The sequence below is a fragment of the Numida meleagris genome, chromosome 3, assembly GCF_002078875.1.
Source record: "Numida meleagris isolate 19003 breed g44 Domestic line chromosome 3, NumMel1.0, whole genome shotgun sequence".
NCBI lineage: Eukaryota > Metazoa > Chordata > Aves > Galliformes > Numididae > Numida > Numida meleagris.
The window spans coordinates 35,997,827-36,018,721 of record NC_034411.1 but is presented as its reverse complement, the minus strand read 5'-3'; the positions used below and the strand labels follow the sequence as shown (position 1 = coordinate 36,018,721).

At 37.5% G+C, this 20,895-nt stretch overlaps 1 protein-coding gene across 21 annotated transcripts in view; it reads right to left on the bottom strand.

Moving 5' to 3' along the window:
* Nucleotides 1-20,895, bottom strand: part of RGS7 (regulator of G protein signaling 7) — a 271,402-nt gene that overhangs the window by 247,964 nt on the left and 2,543 nt on the right. For 13 of the 21 annotated variants that reach the window (XM_021391124.1, XM_021391140.1, XM_021391122.1 and 10 more), the window contains exons 3-4: nucleotides 6,017-6,332; nucleotides 5,726-5,908 (exon numbers count right to left, since the gene is read on the bottom strand). The exons of 5 other annotated variants lie outside the window; for them this stretch is intronic. The gene's annotated coding sequence lies outside the window, so the exon portion shown is untranslated. The remainder of the gene's footprint in view (nucleotides 1-5,725; nucleotides 5,909-6,016; nucleotides 6,333-20,895) is intronic. 3 more of the 21 variants (XM_021391127.1, XM_021391125.1, XM_021391123.1) reach the window with 2 other exon arrangements.

The window sequence follows — 20,895 nt, the reverse complement described above, 5'->3', positions numbered from 1 at the left end:
CAAGTTTTTTTCTCTTGCATAGTTAAGCACAGAGACAGTCCTTCTACTTCGGTCAAACAGATATACTTATGATCCTACAGAACTGCAAGTGTTTTAGTGCCAGGCTCTGAACTGGTAGCTGGAGACTCCGGGATGAATCCACAGCCTTTCTGTGGAAGTTTGGAACACCTGCTCCTTCAGGAATGAATAGCAATCAATCCATTTAATGGAGCTCATCAAATTCCATTCGAATAATTACAAGTTACAGTATATATTTGCTAGAAATGTACCTTGGACTGACTTAACAAATTTCACTGTTTCCTTCATTAAACTTACTTTTAAGCCATAGGCATCTGGTTTGTCACCCATCAGCTAAGTTTAATTACCTTTGTCAATTTGTGATGCAGAAGAACAAACTATGCATTCAATTTATTAGAGCAAGGGGTCACAAAACATAGAAAAGAGGACCTTTAAAGTTAGAAAGTAAAAAAGTAACTAAATAGCACTCTAATGAGAAAAAAAAATGAACCAATAAAACAGAACAACAAAGAAAAGCTAGAGTTACGGTCATGCATAGTCTCACATGAAGGGGAAACTTTTAGAAATAATGAAATCTCACATATTCATTAGTATGATATATACACACTATATACATCATGCATAGCATGATATGAAACTTAAATGCAACTAACTTAATCTTCTGCTGAAGATGTTGACTTTTACTGTCATAGATAACCACAGCTACGTAGATTTTGATATCAAAGCGGTGTCCACCTCAGCCAACCATGGAAATTCATCAGCTTCTACAAAGCAGAACAACTTCAAGTAGTTGTAGTCTTGGCAATTAAACCAGTTCTAATTACATCCAAAAGAGGGCAGTCTTTCTCAGTTAAAGAGAAAGAGGATACATCAGATATCCGATATACAAGAACCACGCATAAACATTAATTTTCTTTCCAAATAAATAACTATCACAACGAGCTATAAACCCTTATTTCCTCGAATATTAAGAATTTTTACAGAAATAATAAACACTACACTATATTCCCTCAAAATTTCCTGGAACATTCAAGATCAATTACTCTTTAATTACTCTTCTTACTCTTAAGTCTAATCACTAACTTGGAAAATCTGTTTAGCATCCAGGAAATAAAAAGATTTTTTGTTTTAGTCACGTTTGCATCTTATGCCAGCATCCTCTCTGACTCAAGTAAGATTCAGAATCCTGCTCTCCCAAATCCCAAAACAGCCCTTGGAGAGGTTTTTTCATTTTGTGACACAACATATTGATGTAATGAACCTAGAGATTGTGAAATGGGACGCTTGGTCTCTACTTCAGATAAAATATTTTAAGTAAGTGTCTATTGTTTTCAAGCATCTCTTATTACTTGCTGCGTATGGCACTCTCCTGGGTGGCAAAAAATGAGAGATTTATAGGATAATATCTATATCTTCAGAAATGCTGCATACCTCACACAGAAGTGTCTGAACCACTGAGCAACTTACATGAAGTAAGAAAACACAATCAGAGAATCATATAATGGCTTGAGGGGGAAGGGACCTCAAAGACCATTTAGTAGCTGTGATTTTATAAGCTTTGATATAACTGTAATTCTTTCAGGCCAAGTCATTAGTTTAATTCAAGCTGGCATTAGTTACAGGTTAAAAAAAAAAAACACCAATTAAAAAAAAAAAAATCAGTCTTCGGGATTCGGCCAGGGGTTCTGCTGTTGTTTTTGTGGGTTAAAAAAAAACAAACCACCACCAACTGTGAAACTGGCTTTATCCCTTTACTCCTCAAGAAAATCTCTCAGGCCCGATTTATGGGACTGTATTTGCTCAGATCAAAATAGAATAAGCCCCTTATTAAGGATTAATTAGAAATAAGTCACTGATTTAGAATCCTTTGGCATAAAAGGACTAGAGACAGGAGGACTCAGAAACACTATGCAGGGAAGGAGAAAAGTGCATCATGTATGAGAATGCCATGGTTACAGACCAGAACAGATTAATTGTTGGAAGGCATCATAAGAGAATTATCAGGAGTCACCGGGAACTAGCTGGAATAATTTGTGTGGCAAAGAATTGAGCTGATAAACAGACATGAATTTAAGAAGTTAATGAGGAGAGATGAGGGGAAACTGAGAATTTTTGAAAAATAAAAATTGTTCCTAACTCTACCAAGGGCTCTTCCTCTGTTTACACAAAAAGAATTTCTAGAAGCTTCCTACAAATAGTTAAGTGCTGAAACATTATGTATTTGGGGGAGGGGTTGTTTCTTTGATTGTTTACCAGTTGCCCAAAGTGGTTTCTCTTACTATAAAAAATAAACAACTTTCTCCTATATGCCTTCCCAACTGTAACCCATGTTTCCACATTTCACAAAAATACTAAAAACTGTGGCAGCTATCCAACTATCAGGGAAATGGTTGCACCACACCACTGTAGGTTCCCTGCAATTGCCAAATTCAGCTTCACAAGCTACTAGTGGAAATTCCTTCTCTGCTAAATCCTTCCAGCAATCAGGGGTGATGTGACTTAATCTAATTAATTCACTGAGCTGAATGCACTGGAGAAAAAAAGAAGAGCTCAGCAGTTTCAAAAGCTTTGTTTATCATATTCCTTCCTTTCCTTACATTTCATTTCAAACTTCCCCCTATCATTCACAAATTCCCTGCCTTACATCCACAGATAATCTAATCAAACAGCCTCCTCCCCCCAAGGTCATTTTGGTTTTCTAAAGGTTTAAATCAACTGGAGTCAATTTGCTGATTGTGCATCACAAACTGAACCAGTCTTTATTCATTTATATCGAAGTACACACAAAAAATATATAGTAATATCCTCACAAAAAGAAATAGAGTTTTCATTCTTGTAAAACTCTATATAGCATTCAGACTGAAACGAGAACTTTCTTAATTAAATTCTCCAGAACCTCAAGAGACTGAAAAACACAAGAAAGCATATAAGTAGGTGTCTGTGTCATCTAAAGATTTCTATATTTTAAATGAACATAATTAAACCATAAACTAGAGCATTTTTAAGGCTTTCTTTAGGTTTTTGTTTTTTGGTTTTTTTTTTTTTTCAAACCATAGTATGAATTTGAGACCTTTCCAGAACTCACTCCACATCACAAAGATTTTCCCTTCAGGTTACATGATTATTAGCTGACATTCAACTTTAATATATTAAAGGAAATATTAAAGGAAAATATTAAAGGAAAATTCCTTAAAGCTTGAGACTGCAGCTCTGAGAATATTCTTTATTTTAAAACGATTGGCTGACAAAGAAAATTATACCTGTGAAAACACCTTGGCTGTATTTTCTTTAAAATGATAATGAAAGTTTAGGGGAAAAGTTCAAAAGACAATAAACATGTAAGTTCAAAGCATTCCACTACAACAGTACGGATAGTCATGAAAACTCTTATAAAAACTTTGATATTCTAAACCTTGCCTCAGCTTCCAGTACTTGGGGGACAACAAGTAAAATACACTTCTTTATTTAAAATACACTGCAGTATCAAGGCTTTTGCAAGCAAGGAAACTCAAGTTATCCTGACCTAGAGCTCTTAGCCTGAATTAGCCAGGCAGTGAGGTAAAACAGGAGGGACAAAGGAATAAAAAGATGCAAGACACATGGGAAAAAAATCTGATTTTGTGTACTCTTTCCAAAATGCCAGCATGTCTATCTTTGTTAACAATGCACAGTACCACTCTCTAGTTAAACGCAAGTACATACATAGTTGGCTTTGTTATTGGCTTCTACTTCAGTACTAGCAGACAGTGAAGCCTGATATTTTATCATAAGATAAAATGTTTTAGGCTAAAAGTAATCGTACTTCCTCCCCGCCTCCCCTTATTTTGCTGCAAAAGAAGAGAGACAGAAAGGAGCAGTAAACTGGGACTAAAGAAAGAAGAGTTTTGGTGCACCTAAATAGTGAACTAACATTTTATGCAAGGGAACCAGGCATCCAGGTGGAGATTTGGAGAACATGTAGACTTGTTATGCATTGGAGGAAACAAAGATCTTTAGTCACAGGTTTTTGGTAATGGAAGAGATGGAGACAAGTGAATAAAGAGGTCATGATAGTCAAGGCAGAAAGGCAGCATGAATACAGTCAGACAGAAAAATGTTTCCCAGTGGGAGAGGACAGTACTACTTTATTAAATAAGGAAGCAGACTGAAATCAGACTCCACAATCTCAACGACTCTGTATGCCAAATGAAAATTGTGCAGCTGTCAACGATGAAGGAAGAAGATGGGCTAGGATGAGAGAAAGGAAGCAAGGATAATTCAGAAGGCAAGGATTAATCCCATTTTCTCTGCAAACTCATTAGATTATTGGGGTAAAATTAAGGAAAAGTAAACTAAATCCAAGGATATAAAGGAAAAATAAGCTGAGCACTACAGAAAAGAAGAATGATTCTTCACCTCTCTAGCAAAAAGAGAATTAATGATAGAAAAGTGTAAACTTCTGGGATTCATAGCAAACTAAAATACTCTGGAGACTGGACAAAAAAAAAGAGCAAAACAGGAACAGAGGGGAAAAAAAAAGGAAAGAAAGTGAAAGTGTCTGTTCTTACTAGGCAAGGACAGACTGTCTTTAAAATTAAGTGGTGCTATCTACTTCCTGACTACAAATAAAGGGAACAAGATGTGAGCATTTCAGACAGGGAGAGCACGGGCTCATACCTAGGAATATGTTTGACTGGTAAGGAACCAGGATAGTTGCAAAGTACAAAAACAAACATACAAAAACAAAAATTTAAAAACCCATTAATTCCCTTTCTCTCTCCTATACAACATTAGCTTGTCTGACAAAGTTACAGAATGCTAAAGCAAAGGTTATTTTGCGTGTTTGGCATAACAGTACTACTTGTTCTACATCCATGACCGTGGCTATGTAATATACACAGTAGATAATTTTATGTCATTATAACACAGTTATACCTAGCACAGATTAATCACAAAAAGTGGCTTCATATTGGCTCAGATTGTTTCAGATAATTTAATAGAGGAAGTACAAACAGAAGTGAAATCTGGCTGTAGCTCAGCACGTTCACCTCAGACCAAAGGCTTGTCTAGTGAAGAAGTTGAATTCAAGTAAGTGCCTTTGGCATGCAACAGATGTTCAGAAGTGACTGATGGCTAGGAGTGCAAATTCAGACACAGTTTTTTTTCAGTCAACTTCATGTTTCATTTCTTGGTTGCTTGCAGGTGACTTCTGTGTCCATCTACCTTTTCAGTTCTCCTAAGAAGTATTTTTCATTCTCCTAAAACAAACTTTGCAAGCACATTTAGAAGAAAAACCTTGAAATGTGAAACCGACACTGCAATCTAGACTGATAACATCTAGAAAAGTAACAATCACTTTCAAAGGCAGATTAATCTGGCATGAGACTTATATCTCAGAAGCAAACTGCAGATATGGAATTGTACATGTATGTCCCTACCTAATCTTTTCTTTAGTCAGTTAAATGTCACTTTATTTTGGTGAACTGCATTCTGGTAGATTGCTGCTAATGTTATAAATGCCTACACTGCCAGTCACAATACAGCTTCCAATTACTTCTTCCTCCCATCCTATTCACGAGGGTACACACAGTATCTCCATAATTTGTATCCCCACACATATGACATTGGAAAGTCACATTCATTAACACAAGCAGGAAAAGAACAAAGTAATGAGCTTGGACTGTGGATGGGTAATTCAGCAGTAGCAGGTTTCAGTTCTAAATGTTACCAGGTAATAATGCTGCCATCACAAGATGCTAGTGCAGGACCTCGTTGTTCTGGCCTCTTCCCACTTCACTCCCCAGCACTTGAGCAATGCTACTTCCATAACCTCACCATGCCAGCAGTTCAGAGGGAAATAAACACATTTCTTCTTGTACACAACAATAATTGATTTTCTGCTTCCAACAGTCTGCAGAAACATAAAAAAAAAATTGGCGTTCAGTAGTTCAGTCTGCCAGCACCCAGAAGGCAGCTGCTCTGAAGCAAGGATTCCATGTGTCAAAGTAGCCAAACTTACACTGCCGTCTTTATTCTGGATAAAAATCCTCCAGAAGTCCTACAGCTCCAGAGAAGTCATTCCTGAGTTGAAGTCTGCAGGAAACCTTAGTAAAGTAACAGAGAAGCCCTCTTCACAGACTCTCAAACCATCACTGTCTCACAGCCCAAAGGCAAGAATGCTATCACTGTACTTAGTGATATCAAATAGCTTCATCCATCAGCATGAGGAAGTGAGGAGCTCTGAAACTTCACCACACTATCTTCTCTGCAATGTTATAACTGACTTATTTTCATAGAGGAAGTCAGGTAGCTCTAAATCTCTCCAAACCAGTCTTCTAGAAAAAAAATTACAGAAAAAAAATAGCACTATAATTAAGAATGAGAAAAATCAGATATGACTTTAAAAATTTCCAATAGCCACTTTAAAGGTGATATCTTTTCCCTCAAAAAATTTAAAAAAAATGAACACTTAAATCCAACACTGATTTTCAAACTTGATAAGCACCCCTACAAACAAAGGAACCCAGTAAAGTTCAGCTAGTTTCACTTAATGTTGGTATAGGTTTTTTTGCTGTTTTTTTGAAACAGGAAATTCTAGGAATTACAATAAAACATGCAAAGAAGCAAAAAAGGGAGTGGGGAAAAAAAGGAGCTTTCTCACACATCACAAACAGAACGGAACGCAGGTACATAACTTTTTAAAGTTCTGTCTAGTTAAAGGAAATACATTACTCAAGTGCAGGTGAAGTTGCGTTAGTCACCTCATGCTTTGTATTTTGTAATTAATACCAGTTTTAACCATAGCATGTATTTCACCTATGTAAATCAATTGATTTTGGAAAAAAAATTTAGTATATCTCCCATTAATTTAAGAAAACACAATTTACTGCATCCACCTTTGTGCCTAAATCTCATATGGTTCTTTTTATCTGCATAAGTAATATGCCATACAAGGGTTTGAGTGCAGGGTCTTGTTTGGCTGCTTCTTGTTCTGACAAAGGATTTCACTTTCTAGAATCACCAGAGACTAAGGAAAAAATTCTCTTCAAGAAAGGCAAAACATGAGGGAATTTCTTTTCATTTGCCCTGCTGTATCACAACTCAGTTATATGCAGAACAAGCAGATAAACTATAATATCTGTCTGATTTATTTCTCAAAGAGATGCTGAAAAAATTGAATGTAGTCACAATTGTCAGAGAAACACCACCAATATAGAGCTTGGAGGGCTTTAACTCCTCATCATGATTCTGGCAGCATGATTCACTTCTGGGTTGCTGAGAAACTACCCTCTTCCTTTTTTTCCCCTGTATTGTTTTCTCTCGTGAGGAAAACATAGGCTTCAAAAGCGAGACGTTAACTGACCTGGAAAAACTCATTCCTTGCACAGTGAATTCAAAGTCCAACCTGCTCAGGGGGGCCTGAATTTCACTCTTCAGCCACAGTGTTCCAGTACAGAGACAGCAACAATCACTTCCTTTCTCTGCCTAGCTTACTTCCTCTCAATCCTGCACTTTTTTTTTTTTTTTACTTTACATAAAAGTATACTAAGCCAACTGAATCAAAAACATTACAAAGAAAAGTGTGTAATAATACAGTGCACCCATCCAGCAGGCACCTTTCTGTTTGTTTTTATTACTAAAGTTCACACAGGGAGGAGGTTCGATACATATTACACAACCACTGTAGGCAGTAAAAAAGAAACCTAGATAAAGTAGACTCTTACTTTGCCAAAGATGTAATCATGTTTAAAGAAAAAAAATTACCTTTAAAAGTACAAAAAAAAGCATATTGCTTGTTTTCAGCCTTATTTCCATAGATAATGCCTTTGAAAAATTAGAAATCAACATGCTATTCATCCAACTCAAAGATTTTATTTTTCTTTATAGATGAATATAGAGAAAATGGCCAAAAGTATCAGGCTAGGATTAGGGTGGGGAAATAATCTAGCCTACCTGCATCTTTAGCTCAGTCAGTGTACACTAAAAAAATAAATAAATAGCTTTCCAAATTGTTCTGACCCAGTTTAGATGAAGATGAAAAGTCTGCAGCTCTATTATTTGCTGTCTTACATTTTAGCATCATTTCAATTGAAGCAATGAATCTGAAAGTGCATTCAGATATTCATATTGTATCCAATAGCCACTACTTCAAATTAATTACCAGTGTTGTTTAAGATGGGGGCCTCTGCCAAACCAGCTAACTTCCTGGGCTGCCCAGCCAGACAGGAGCACAGGAACATTCAAAATATCAGCACTGGGCCCAGTGCAAGACAAACCTACCTAAAACACAGAATGACCCAGGAGCCATTCTCAGAACAAGCACAACTTCCAGATTTTTGCAACAGAATGCCTGCAGTGCTCAGACCCAGTGCTTCCACAATTTAGAAACTCCTGTTTTCATGGCAAAGTACTCTGAAATTGCAGTTATTTGGACAATAGGCACAATGTCCTTATAAGTTAGTGGGACAGAATTATTAGTGCCTTGACCTGCAAGACCCGAGGAAGGGAATTTTCACATCTAATGATTCATATTAAGAGCATATGAAAGACGCAGAGAAGCAAAGTATTTCTCTCATCTACTATTTTCCATCTGTCCTATTTTGGTGGAGTCATCTGTTCTAGCTAACTGGACATACACATCACTTTCCATTAATTAGAGTAGGGATAGCTTAGGTCAGACATCAAACTTCTATGGCCTCAAGTTGCACCAGGGGAGATTTAGGTTGGACATTAGGAAACACTACTTTTCTGAAAGAGTGGTCAGGCGCTGGAATGGGCTGCCCAGGGAGGTGGTTGAGTCACCGTCCCTGGAGGTGTTCAAGAAACATTTAGATATAGTGTTGAGAGACATGGTTTAGTGGGGTTATTGGTGGTAGGTGGATGGTTGGACTGGATGATCTTGTAGGCCTTTTCCAACCTAGCTAATTCTATGATTCTAGAAAGTTAACATTACACACAGGGAATCCAGGCCACTTTCTTTCAGTGCTATACCATGTAAATATTCCTAGGCCATTCCTCCAGCAAGAGCATGCTGAAAGACAGTCAGTTCTCAAATCTACAAAAGGTCAGCTGGTACAGTTCCGCACTATTGGCTTGAGCATCATTATAGAACGTCTAAACACCCAAAAACTTGATATTCTGCATTATCTTGCTCTAAAAAAGAAAACAGGGTTATTGTGGTGAATCATATTGATCAGGTGAACCAAGGACTGTTTTTAGCATTTTTTCACTAATACAGATTTCAACTTTTAAAGGCATTCTGCAGAGGGGGAAAGAAGGAAGGCTTAAAACTTGCTTGCAAACAAAGTTAAGTACGTCATTAAAATCAACACTTCATACAATTCTTTGTTACAAATTAACCTCTAAAGGCCAGTAATCCAAGCCTGCAAGACATTATAGTTTACATTTCCCCCTCACCACCACCCTGTATTTCCCTCTCTTTTGCTATTAATCTTTAACTCAGTATCACCTTCAAAAAGATTGATCCAGGGCTTTTGGAAACAATCTTCAAAAACTTTCAAATCCAAACCCAACATCCAAGCACATGGAACTGTTATCGCCAATCCAAAGTCTTTTTATGCTAACTTTAGAGAAATAGAGAAGACTTGCAACATTACTGAAGACTACTTTTGAATCTTCTTTTCAATTGTTTACTTTGAACAAATTTAAACCAGCAACTGCTTGCCAAGTTCAATCGGATTTCCTTCAATTTGAATATGCCTCTGCATTTATGCAAAAAGCACTATGGAAAAACTGAGTAATTAATGTCATAATTGTTCACTGGACTAACAGAGAATTACAAAAGCATCATCAGCACACATGCTGATACGTAATCAAAGATACATTATGACGTTATGACGTATTAAAAACGATCAATGCAATCAGAAGTTGCTGGGAAGACAATCAACATTTTGCCTCACATAATTGCTCACATTTGTCTCCTAGAATTTTATCCTTTTTTTCCCTTCACTCATTGACAACAAAAAAAAGTTTACCTTTAGAAAATAAAGAACTTTTCAGATCAGGCTTACTGGGTGAGCTTTTGTTGTGCAGTAGGGGATTGTGCTCCTGTATATAAGCAAGTATCTCAAAATAAATACTTCACACAAACATACTAATTGTATTCCACAGAATCATAGAATGGTTTGGGTTGGAAAGGACCTTAAAGATCACCTAGTTCCAACCCCCCTACCATGAGCAGCATTGCCACCCAGTACAGCACATGGGGCTTGAAGGGCTGAGATAACAGCAGATCAAGTTAATACAGGACTCTGTGGTAGTCACAATGTTAGTTTCTGGCCTATTTATGGAGCTCTTTGAGATTTTTCTCATGGAACTATATTATGTAGCATCTTGCTTGCCACTTATTTCCCTCTCCCTTGTCTGTGTTGCTACTTCTTCCCCTCTTACTCAGTGCAAGCAGTGTGACTTCGCATACCCCAGAGGCCTGGCCCAAGCCCCACACTGGGCACCAGAATGACTGTTATGGTTTAACCAAGCTGGTGGCTCAGCACCACACAATCATTCACTCGCTCCCTCTCTTCCCAGTGGGATGCGGGAGAGAATAAAAAAAAATACTAAGTAGAACTCATGGACTGAGATAAAACTGTTTACTAAGATAGAGAAAAAGAAAAGGATAATAATTATGACACATATATATGTATATATATATATATATCACAAGCGATGCACAAGGAATTGCTCACCATCCTTCAACCAAAGCCCAACTAGCCCTCCGAGCAGAAGAGAGACAGATGAACCCTCAACCCCTTTACAACTCCTTCAGTTTGATATCATATGGTATGGAATGTTCTTTTGGACAGTTTAAGTCAGCTGTTCTAATTCTGTTTCCTCTCAGCTCCTTGGACCCTTTGCTGTGAATGTCCTTGACTCTATATAGCACTGCTTAGTAGGCAGCTAAAAACATCGATGTGTTATCAACATAATTTTTCTCCTAGAACCAAAGCATAGCGTCATAAGAGACACTATGAAGAAAACAATTCCATCCCAGCTAAAACTAAGACACTCACATTGTCAGTTCATATTGAGTTTTTCATCCATTAACACCCTCAAGACTTTCTTCTCAGGGCTACTCTCCATCCAATCATTACCCAGTCTGTACTTGTGCCTGGGACTGCCCTGGCCCAGGTGCAGGACTTCGCATTGGCCTTGTACAACTTTAGGAGGTTCATATGGACCCACTGCTCCAGGTCCCTCTGGATGGCATCCTTTTCCTCCAGCATGTTGACTGCACCACACAACATGGAGTCATTTGAAAACTAGCTGAGAGCATGCTCAATCCCACTGTTTATGTCATCCACAAAGATCAATACAGACCCAAGGGACATCACTCATCACTGAAATTGAGCCCTTGACTGCAACTCTTTGAATGTGATCATCCAGCAGTCCCTCTACTAGATCCAAGCATCTCAATTATAGAGACAAGAATGCTGTGCAGGACAGTACCAAATGATTTGCACAAGCCCAAGTAGATGGCATCAGTTGCTGTAACCTCATTCTAGAAGGCCACCAAATTTCTCAGGTACAATTTGCCCTTAGGGAAGCCATGGTGGCTGTCACAAATCACTTCTTTGTTTTCCATGTGACTTAACAGTTTCCACAAAGATCTGCTCTCTGAGCTTGCCAGGCACTGAGGTGAAACTGACTGGCCTGTAGTTCCCCAGCTCTTTCTTTTTTCCCCTTTTTTAAAAAAATGGGGTTATGTTTCCCCCTTTCTAGTCACTAGAAACTTCACCAGCCTTCCACAACTTCTGAAATATGATGGACAATGACTTAGCAACTTCATCAGACAGTTCCCTCAGGTACATCTCAATGAGGTCCCAGGGACTTCTGCACTTTCAGGTTCCTTAGACAATACTGAGCTTGATCTTCTCCAACAGTGTGCTCACTGTTCATTCTTCATTCTCCCAGTCTCTGCCTTTGGATTCTGCAAGTTGTGCAGTTTTGCTGGAACCAGTTCTGCTTCTGAGGCAAAAAAAGTCACTGGGTACCTCAATAATCTTTCTCCATGTTCTATGTAACCAGGTCTCCCATTTCCTTATGCTTAGGGTCCACTTGCTTTTGCTTTATGATTTGTTCTGAACATGGATGCCTATTTGCTGCCTCCTCTACAAGCATTATGCTACAATCAAGGCCAGACTTACCACCCCCAACCTTCCACCAGTCTATCTCATACCTTGTATCAGAAAACAATCAGAGGTAGACAAGAATGCTCCAATAAGGAAATCTATCACATGAGTAAACCACTCTAGATAAATTAAGTCAAAATACAATAAGATTAAAAAAAATCTTTCATATTACAAGAAACAAAATATGTTTCAGTATTGAGCTTAGATTCCTGTTTTTTATGAAATAGCTTATTCTGTCATCATCTCCATTGCTTTCTGGTAATCCTCAAAGCAGCATCTTGAAGACTAAGTAAGAAAATATTTACTGATTTGTCCTGGTGTTATTACAGATGCTACTGTAATCATGTACTTGTATGCAAGTTCTTACTTGTATACACAGTGTGATGTTTCCTCCTCAAGTCACCTGACAAATCTGTATGGCGTCTTGGTACTACTGTCACTAGCACAAAAAAAAAACCTTCAAAATGCTAGCTTCACCACCACCACCTGTCAGTAGCTCTTCATAGAATCATAGAATGGCCTGCGTTGAAAAGGACTTCAAAGATCGAGTTTCAACCTGCTGAGTACAGGGTTGCGAACCACTAGACCGGGCTGCCCAAAGCCACATCCAGCCTTGCTCTTTTCAGCAGTTCTCTTTCCTACCCACCTCAGACATCAGAAAACTGAGATTCATAGTGAGGGCAGATAATCCAGGCCCACCAAAGGAAGTAAGGGAAGGAACTTGTTCTGAGCAGGGTAGAATAACAATGCTTAAAACACTCAAGCTTCATGCTTAGCTACCTGTACCATGTTTCCCATTCTGACTGCAGATTTTTCACATATCTCCAGAAAGTCAAAACCTCAGTGACAAAGTATTGTTCAATCAACAGAGAAAGCTGCCATGACTCCAACATAAATAAAAGGTTTGTTTTGAAGAATATCTAAGAAAACTTTCTTGCTTCCCCTCCTCACAGCTTCCCCAAGAAAGAGGAGAGTTCCTTAGCTCTAAATCAATCTCAAAAATCAGAAAATCGTGGCTAGATATTCTAAAAGTCCACAAAAAAAAAATCCATCAATTTTGACCACTCTGATGACAAAAATTACTTTTAGCATTTTTTTCATCATTACTCACTTGCAAGCAGCTAGGTTAGGAGAAACATAATGTGATAGTATTTTTTAATATGGAAAATATTGAGTATTAAAAGAAGAACCCAGATTAGAATTACCTATTATAATTTTCTCTAGCTTGTGTGAAAGCTGGATTAATTTTCTTTTTTGAAAGCATTCCACAAGAAATGTGTGATACTGCTGTGATTGCTATACCACATGCAAAGAAAGCCATAGTAATTCTGCGAAGCATAAGGAGAAACTGATGAAATAAAGGCTTAAATATTATTTCCTGTCATGCGCTTGTGAAGTTCTTAAGAATTCTCCAGGGGTCAGGTAGACGGGATGATTTATTTCCATTAGAAAACGCACATAAGAACTCCATCTTTTTGCCTACACAGGACATCAAAGGATAGATGTAGAACTTAAATCTCACCATGGTATCGCTTTACACTTGAGTTACTCTTACTTCATAGAAGACTGAATTTTCAAAATTCAGAGGAACATCGAAAGAGATACTGAATAAATGAATCCTTCTGTTGTTGATCATGCTAAGGGGGACTGTAGCAATATTCCCTAGGCAAGTACTATTCAGTTTTTCCCTGAACAATTCTAGGGTCAGCCCAGCTCTCAGAAAGGAAAATTGTCTTTATACATCAATTGGAAAGCAGCCAACAACTCAACAAAACAAAACCAGAAACAACGTTCTAGACTTTTCTAGACATTTGATTAAAAGAATCATCGTAGATTTTACAGTTACTAAAAAACATTTTAGCAGGAATTAAATCCTGACATAGCGGTTCTCGTGAAGAAAGCCACTTGTTCACTGATGCAGAAATTTCATTTTTCAGATGCCTCTACTTTATGTTAGCTAAAAATTTCTACAGGGTAATTTATACTGGAAGTAGAAAAAATGTCTCTTCTTCTGATTCCTAGCAGTTACTCCAGAAAGCCCTCTGAAGCTAAACATCTAAAGAGTAAGACGGCAAGTAATTTATGTCTTTTGTACAAGCATGACACATATTCCAACACAACACTAATTTTGCACTGTTCCTGAGTTATACAGGGAACTCTAAATTAGATTCGTATCATCCTAAAATAGCAAAGCTCAGTAAATATCAATTGCTGACTTTTTTTTTTTTTTCAGAAACAATTACCTTACTATTTGCACAAACACAAGGCAGTCTAAATAAAGAAAACTACTTTTTGTTGTATCAGTAGTTCAACCTAAGGTACACCTTGCCCAAGGGATATTTTTGTGCTGTATTTCTGGCACAATCAGCTCTTTGAAGGATTCATCAAATAAATATCAGATATAGCTGTCCCTCTTCTCTCAAAAGGCAGCCTTTCCTAATCTACTACTTTACATAAACAAAGCAGGATCTACTCTGACACAAGAAAATTATTTGTTGACTCTCTGCATCATTATTTGTTGACACATATGCAAAATTAATGTCAGCAGACTCAAATTCTGGCAACAACCCATCAAATTCAGCAACATGGCAGTCAGCAAGGACAAATATTGAAATTCAATAATAATCAGAATGAAGATAGCTAAACAATACTGAAACAAGTGACATGCCTGTTACTAGTTACACCACACAGTGCAAACAGAGAACACTCCGTACAAATCGACTGACAACTATGAACGCAACTTGCCCAAATTCACTATTATGGTTTTACTTTCCCACAGAATTTTTTACTTTCCTGAGGATTTTTACTACTGAAACATTGGGTGTTCCTAACAATGGAGTATTCCTTTATCTTTTGATCTGGGTGCAGCAGACCTGCACAGCAAAAGGGACTAGACAGCACCTTGAGCTCGTGTGCGACGGAGAACATTATTTAGTACACCAAATGGGGGGAAACGAATGAACAGACTGACGGCACAGCTGTCACTTGGAATCAACAGTGAATGAATAAACTCTGAAGATTCAGTTAAGAGACTCATGTACATAAAGTTACGATAGTAACATCCTATACAACAAAAGGGGCAACAGGTAGAGATAGAACTGTAACTGCCAGAGACAGCACCAGCTCTGCTACCATGTCATTATATTCTGTAGAAGCATCACTCTTTGAGTGCATAAGTTAAGAGGTGGGGCTCAAACAGAAAGTGTTCATAAGCAACTAATCCAGCCAAACAGCTGTCAGAGAGTTTGAATGAGGCACAACCAAATAAATATTCAGGAGATGGAAAATACTATTTAGTTACTGAAAAAAAAGTCAAAGTCCACAGGCAACTACATAAGGATTCAACCTCTACAGCTAACTCTCTCTACAACAGCCTCTCTTTATAGCTTACAGCTGCATAGTACCACGTATAATGGCACCTTAGCCACTATGCAAAATAGAATGGGATACCACAAAAGGAATTATTAGTCAGGGATACCCATATGACAAGTTAAAAAAAGAAAAAGCAATAGAAAAACACGTGCTCATTTTCCTACAAAGGCATTTAAAACCTTTTCCAAAACTTGATGATTCCTTCCCCAAATAATTATAAGACCATTCTATCACTTGAAAAGAGACAGAGAAAACTGTTTAATAACAGTAGTAGCAATGTGCTATTTAATTTCAGAAATTATTTAACCAGTTTCAAAATACTTATGTCATAAGACAGGGAAGCCCTTCATTGGTCAAGGCCAGAAGCACTGCAGGTAGCTAAAAGAATATTTCATTTCCTTACCAAAGGGAGTATCTTAAGTTTTATCCATTAGAGAACAATTGCTTTTTGTAAAAAAAAGACATGAAAACCCAAGTGGCCTCCATTCACCTAGTATCTCATATACCATATACTCAGATATCCAGTTATCAGTACCAAGAATCATCCAGAGCAGTCTTTTACAAGCAAAGCCAAGAGAGGATTTATTTCCCCCCCAACTCAGACCTTTCCTACCCAGGTAGAGACAGCTTAGAAGTAAAGTTCAAAACAGGCTTTGGGAAAATCAGAGGATTACCTGTGTCTCCACATGACAAGAGCACCCTAACATCTGCTCCTTTTACATTACTTCCTACAGAAACCCCACCTGAACTTTCTTCTAGACATACCAACTGAAAAACAGGAAATCAAACACAGAACTCTTCATAGAACAATACATTCCCTCTTCCCTTCTACCATTTCTACAGAAGAAATCCTATACATTCCCTGCATGCACACTCTTACCTGTTGCAGCTCTTCATATACTCTGGAGCCCTTCCAGCACAGTTAGCCCTAGCAGTCAGGCACTGCCTTTCATAACAGCTGCTTCTGATTAGCTGCACAACCACAGCTGGGTAAATAGACTGCACTGTGAGGTTATAAGAAGCCTCATAATAATCCAAAAGCCATCTAATTTTGCTCATAAATATTGCCAATACAGTGTTTACAGGCCTGATTCTTTTAAAAACTTCCTCATAACATACTACAGTCTTCTTTCTTGTTTCTCTGAACAGCTCTTCAAGACCTTATGACAGTACAAATAAAATCCAGGTGATAGGACATGAACCCCTCACCCTAGCACTGTGATATGTTCCCACTGATCCCACATCCTCCCTGAATTATGCATCATCTTCTTTTTGTTTTGATTGTCTAGATCACAAAATGCCATCAGGAAACAAGAATAAAGAAGGGCAAAGGTTAGGAGACTTTTTTCTTCTTTTAATGTATTTTTCAGTGTTTGTACCCTGTGTTGAAGTGCAACAACGCTCTCAAGATTATTTACAGAAGAAACATTAAGATGTTTACAGTTGAGAAGGAAAGGCGGCTCTTCATAAGGGCCGTGGGTTTTTTTGGTCACAAAACATAAAAGAATGTAAGATATTAACTTCCCTGATACATTGATTAGTTTTGACCATAAAGACAACAGCACAAAACCACATCATTGATTTTATTAAGTAATTTTAGAAACCTTTTAGTGCTACATGAGAGAACTATCTACAGTAGAGACTTGGAACTCATTTCTGTCTGTTGGGAAAAAAAAGCAAGACCACATCCTTGGAATTCCATTTGATGCTTAAAAGCATAAGAAATAGTGGGGGCGAAGATCATCTCTTACTGTTCATCTCAGCCAATACTGTGCAATTTAGTTTGAGATTATATCCGTAAGAAGAATTACTTGTTCCTACCTCAACAAGCAAATGCAAATATAAATATAGACACAGAAAAGCAAAGCCTGGTTCTCAATAGCTCTGTGTAACTTTGCTGGACCATTGGTACCATCTGGAAGAAGGGATAGTTTCTGATCATGGCACATAGGAGTCATGCTCAAGGTAACATTCATTCCCCAGTGTTCTGAATTCCTGCTGCAGCCCTTTGTCATGCAGGAGCACTAACAGCATCTCTAACAGTGTCAGTCACCTCTCACAATACTTGCAGGAACAACTGAGAGCTCTACTCCTCCAGCAAATCTTCAGCCAGAATTACTCAGCATAATTGCACAAAGACTTTTTCCTTTTTTTAATGCAAAAACAAAAACAAACAAACAAACAACCCTAAAACAGTGGTTCAGATCGAACTACCAGTTAAGATTTGGCTTTCTCCACTATCTTCTTTCTCCAAGGTTCACAAAACTATTCTGCATGACAGTACCTGCAGGGATGCAGAAAACATCCTAAAACCTTTCTAAATGCAGAGGTCCTACATCTCAGAAAAATCACCTAACACTCAGTCTGAAGGACTGGGCACATTTTATTAGAAGTTCTGTAAATTTAACCTTTCTAGCATCTCCACAAATTTTTCCAGCAGAAACTCTTAAGAGATGTTATCTGCATTTGCTAACAGTAATCTGCAATTTTTAACAAACTTACTCAATCTAATTGCTTATTCTAGTTACACTGAAACACGACATGTCAAGTAATACACAGAAGTCTATTATGGGGATAGTTATTTATATTTAAAAAATTGCAATAGCAAAGAAGTCATATTTCACCTTCTTCCTTTAAAGAGTGGTCATTGGAGAGAGTTACACTACTTTTTTTATTTGCCCGTCATTCCCATGACTTTCATTAAGGTGGTTTATTTAGTATTTCTTGGCATAACACTACTTTTAGTCCTCTTAACTGGGAGGTCAAAAGAGGTGAGCGCCGCACAGAAGGATGCTCAAATGGATTGAAATGGAGCTGTGGCAGGTTACAGCTCTCTGCTGTACTAAAGGACTCATGAATCAGAACTGTTTCTGTGTGCTTTGGGCACAGTAAGCTCATACAAACTGTGTGTCTCCCTACCTCTACTGCAGTAGCATAACACTGAACAATATTCAGAGATTAAATTCCCACTGACTTTATGAGAACAGGCAGTCAGGTAAAGCAGAATTCCCCCATGAAGAGAAAGCAGCGGCACAAACAGTAACTGAATTAGAAAATGAAACTGGAGGGAGTGGGAGGAAGACTGAGAGAAGCTATGTCTGCTTCTTCCTCAGGAAAAGGTTTGACCAAAACTCATACGTTATTGGATCCCATTGAATCCAATGGTCATGTAAGCTAGAAGAGGTCGAGTTTCAAAGTTTCCATAGTTCAACTATCCAGGAAAGCACTTGGTTTGTGGTCCAGTGCCAGCATGTGTTGTTGCAAGGGATGTCATAAAAATTCTGGCCTCAACCACAGCCTCTGTAACTTTTTGAGTTACAGCCCATAATCCCGCACTTATTACTTCAGCCACTTAGCCAAAGAAGTCATTTAGACCTATTTCCAAACACATTATTGATGATTACCTCTTCTGCCTTTTCATGTCTATATCTCATCTGTTCCGAAAGCAGAGTTAGAAGAAAAACAAACTCAGTAGCAAAGCTGATATGATTTTCTTTCTATATTTGATGCCTACTTGTCAGTCTAAAAAAAAAAAGAACAGAAGATCGAAATACAGTTTTGTGCCTCATCCATCTCAAAATGACCTCAGGAACAGGGTTTTAGCAAAGGTCTCACCGATACAGAAGGTGGTGGTCTGTCTTACACTCAAGAGAGATTTTTTCTGCTATAACTACAACCTATCTTTTATATTTGATAAAAGAATTGTGTGAGAAGTGTGAAACAAATACTTCCCAAGGTTCGTCTCTTTTCTTCCTCAGAATAATTGGAAAACATTGTATTAAGTGGTTATAGACTCAAAATACACAAAATATTTCCCTTATTCATGTATTTTTTATGTCTTGTGACTGAAAGCCGTTTAGGACACTTCTGGCTGCCTTCAATCAAACCAGGACAATTTTCTGGAATCTCTCCTTAGGTCAGCATCATCCTTCAGAAGACTTACTCTTGCTGACAAACCTTCCACATGCATTTTCTCAACAGTAGCTTTTTTTTTTTCTGAAATACTAACGTTTATTAGGTTTCCCTACAAGTTAATTTTTATCAAGTACTTGTTTTTCCTGAAGGGCGAGCATTTTACTCACTATGCTAACATACAACCAACATAATCACTGCAAGAAGAACTCTGCAAACAACACTTAAAGCATGTTGTGAGAAACCATAATGTCATGAAAAAAAAAATTCCTTTACAAGTCAAGTCATATCACATTCTCTGACTAGGCACATTTTTAGCATAATGTGTGAATAACCAAATAGCTTTACCCATAAGTATTAAGTAAATACATTAAGAGAAAAAAAATTAAGTGAAAACACGTGACCTTATATTTATAACAGCGATTTTCTTTGTGAAGAGATCTAATGTGTTTTTTAACTTATTTTCGAAAAACCTACTGTATTACTCATTTCAGAATTAAAGCAGAAGTGAACATGTCGTTATATAATCTTAGCCATACTCTCCTTTTGCCCCAAGAAGCTCAACACAATACAAATATTTGAAAGGCATCATTTATATTTGCAAAAATAATTTATTTTACCAAGCCCAAAATATCTAACATAAATGTTACTCACTTTTTCTATCAAATTTCATGTGTTGCAATAAACAGATTGTATCAATTGCTTTATCAATCACACTCGCAGTTGATAAATACATTACGCAGGAATATTTCTCTTGTAAGGAAACATTCCAAGTTCAAAAACCAAAGAAATTGAAAGGGAACCCTAATAAATCATAGCACAGCGGTCTCCTCTATTAGAAGTTCAAAGATCATATATCAGCTATTGTCCAAGATCTTCCTTCCTACATGCTACCAAAATCATCTTTTAGTTCACTGTTGACTTCTTCACATCTCTTCAATAGCCTCCAGTTTATAAAATATCTGATGGTACCATCTATGAGACTGTGTAATCCAAATACACAATGGGTAACAGAAAAGGCCTGTTTACCTATGTGCACACACACACAGATGCATATAAAATAATGGATGTGCATCTATTCCCATATGCATTTCTATTTAATTCATATTTTATGCATGATTACGCTCGACTCCACTCCACGTTTTCCTTCATACTGTTTCCATCTTCATGCGCACTGGAATCAGTCAGCTTCAGTCTCAGTGGTTCTATTTGTTTTTATTTTCTAGCACTTTCTAAAAGTGGCTCCTCGTGACTTATATAAATAAAAACAACATTTTACAGGAACAACAGATTTACAGCTTTAATAAGACTGCTCTCCTTCCTGCACTAAAGTCTACAGTACATGACAAACCAGGTTAAGCAAGCTGGTATCAAATCTGAAGCCAATTACCTTTTTTAGCCAGACGTTAATTCTCTGCAGAGCTTCAGGCTTATTTTCAAGATGTTAAATTATTGATAAGGAAAA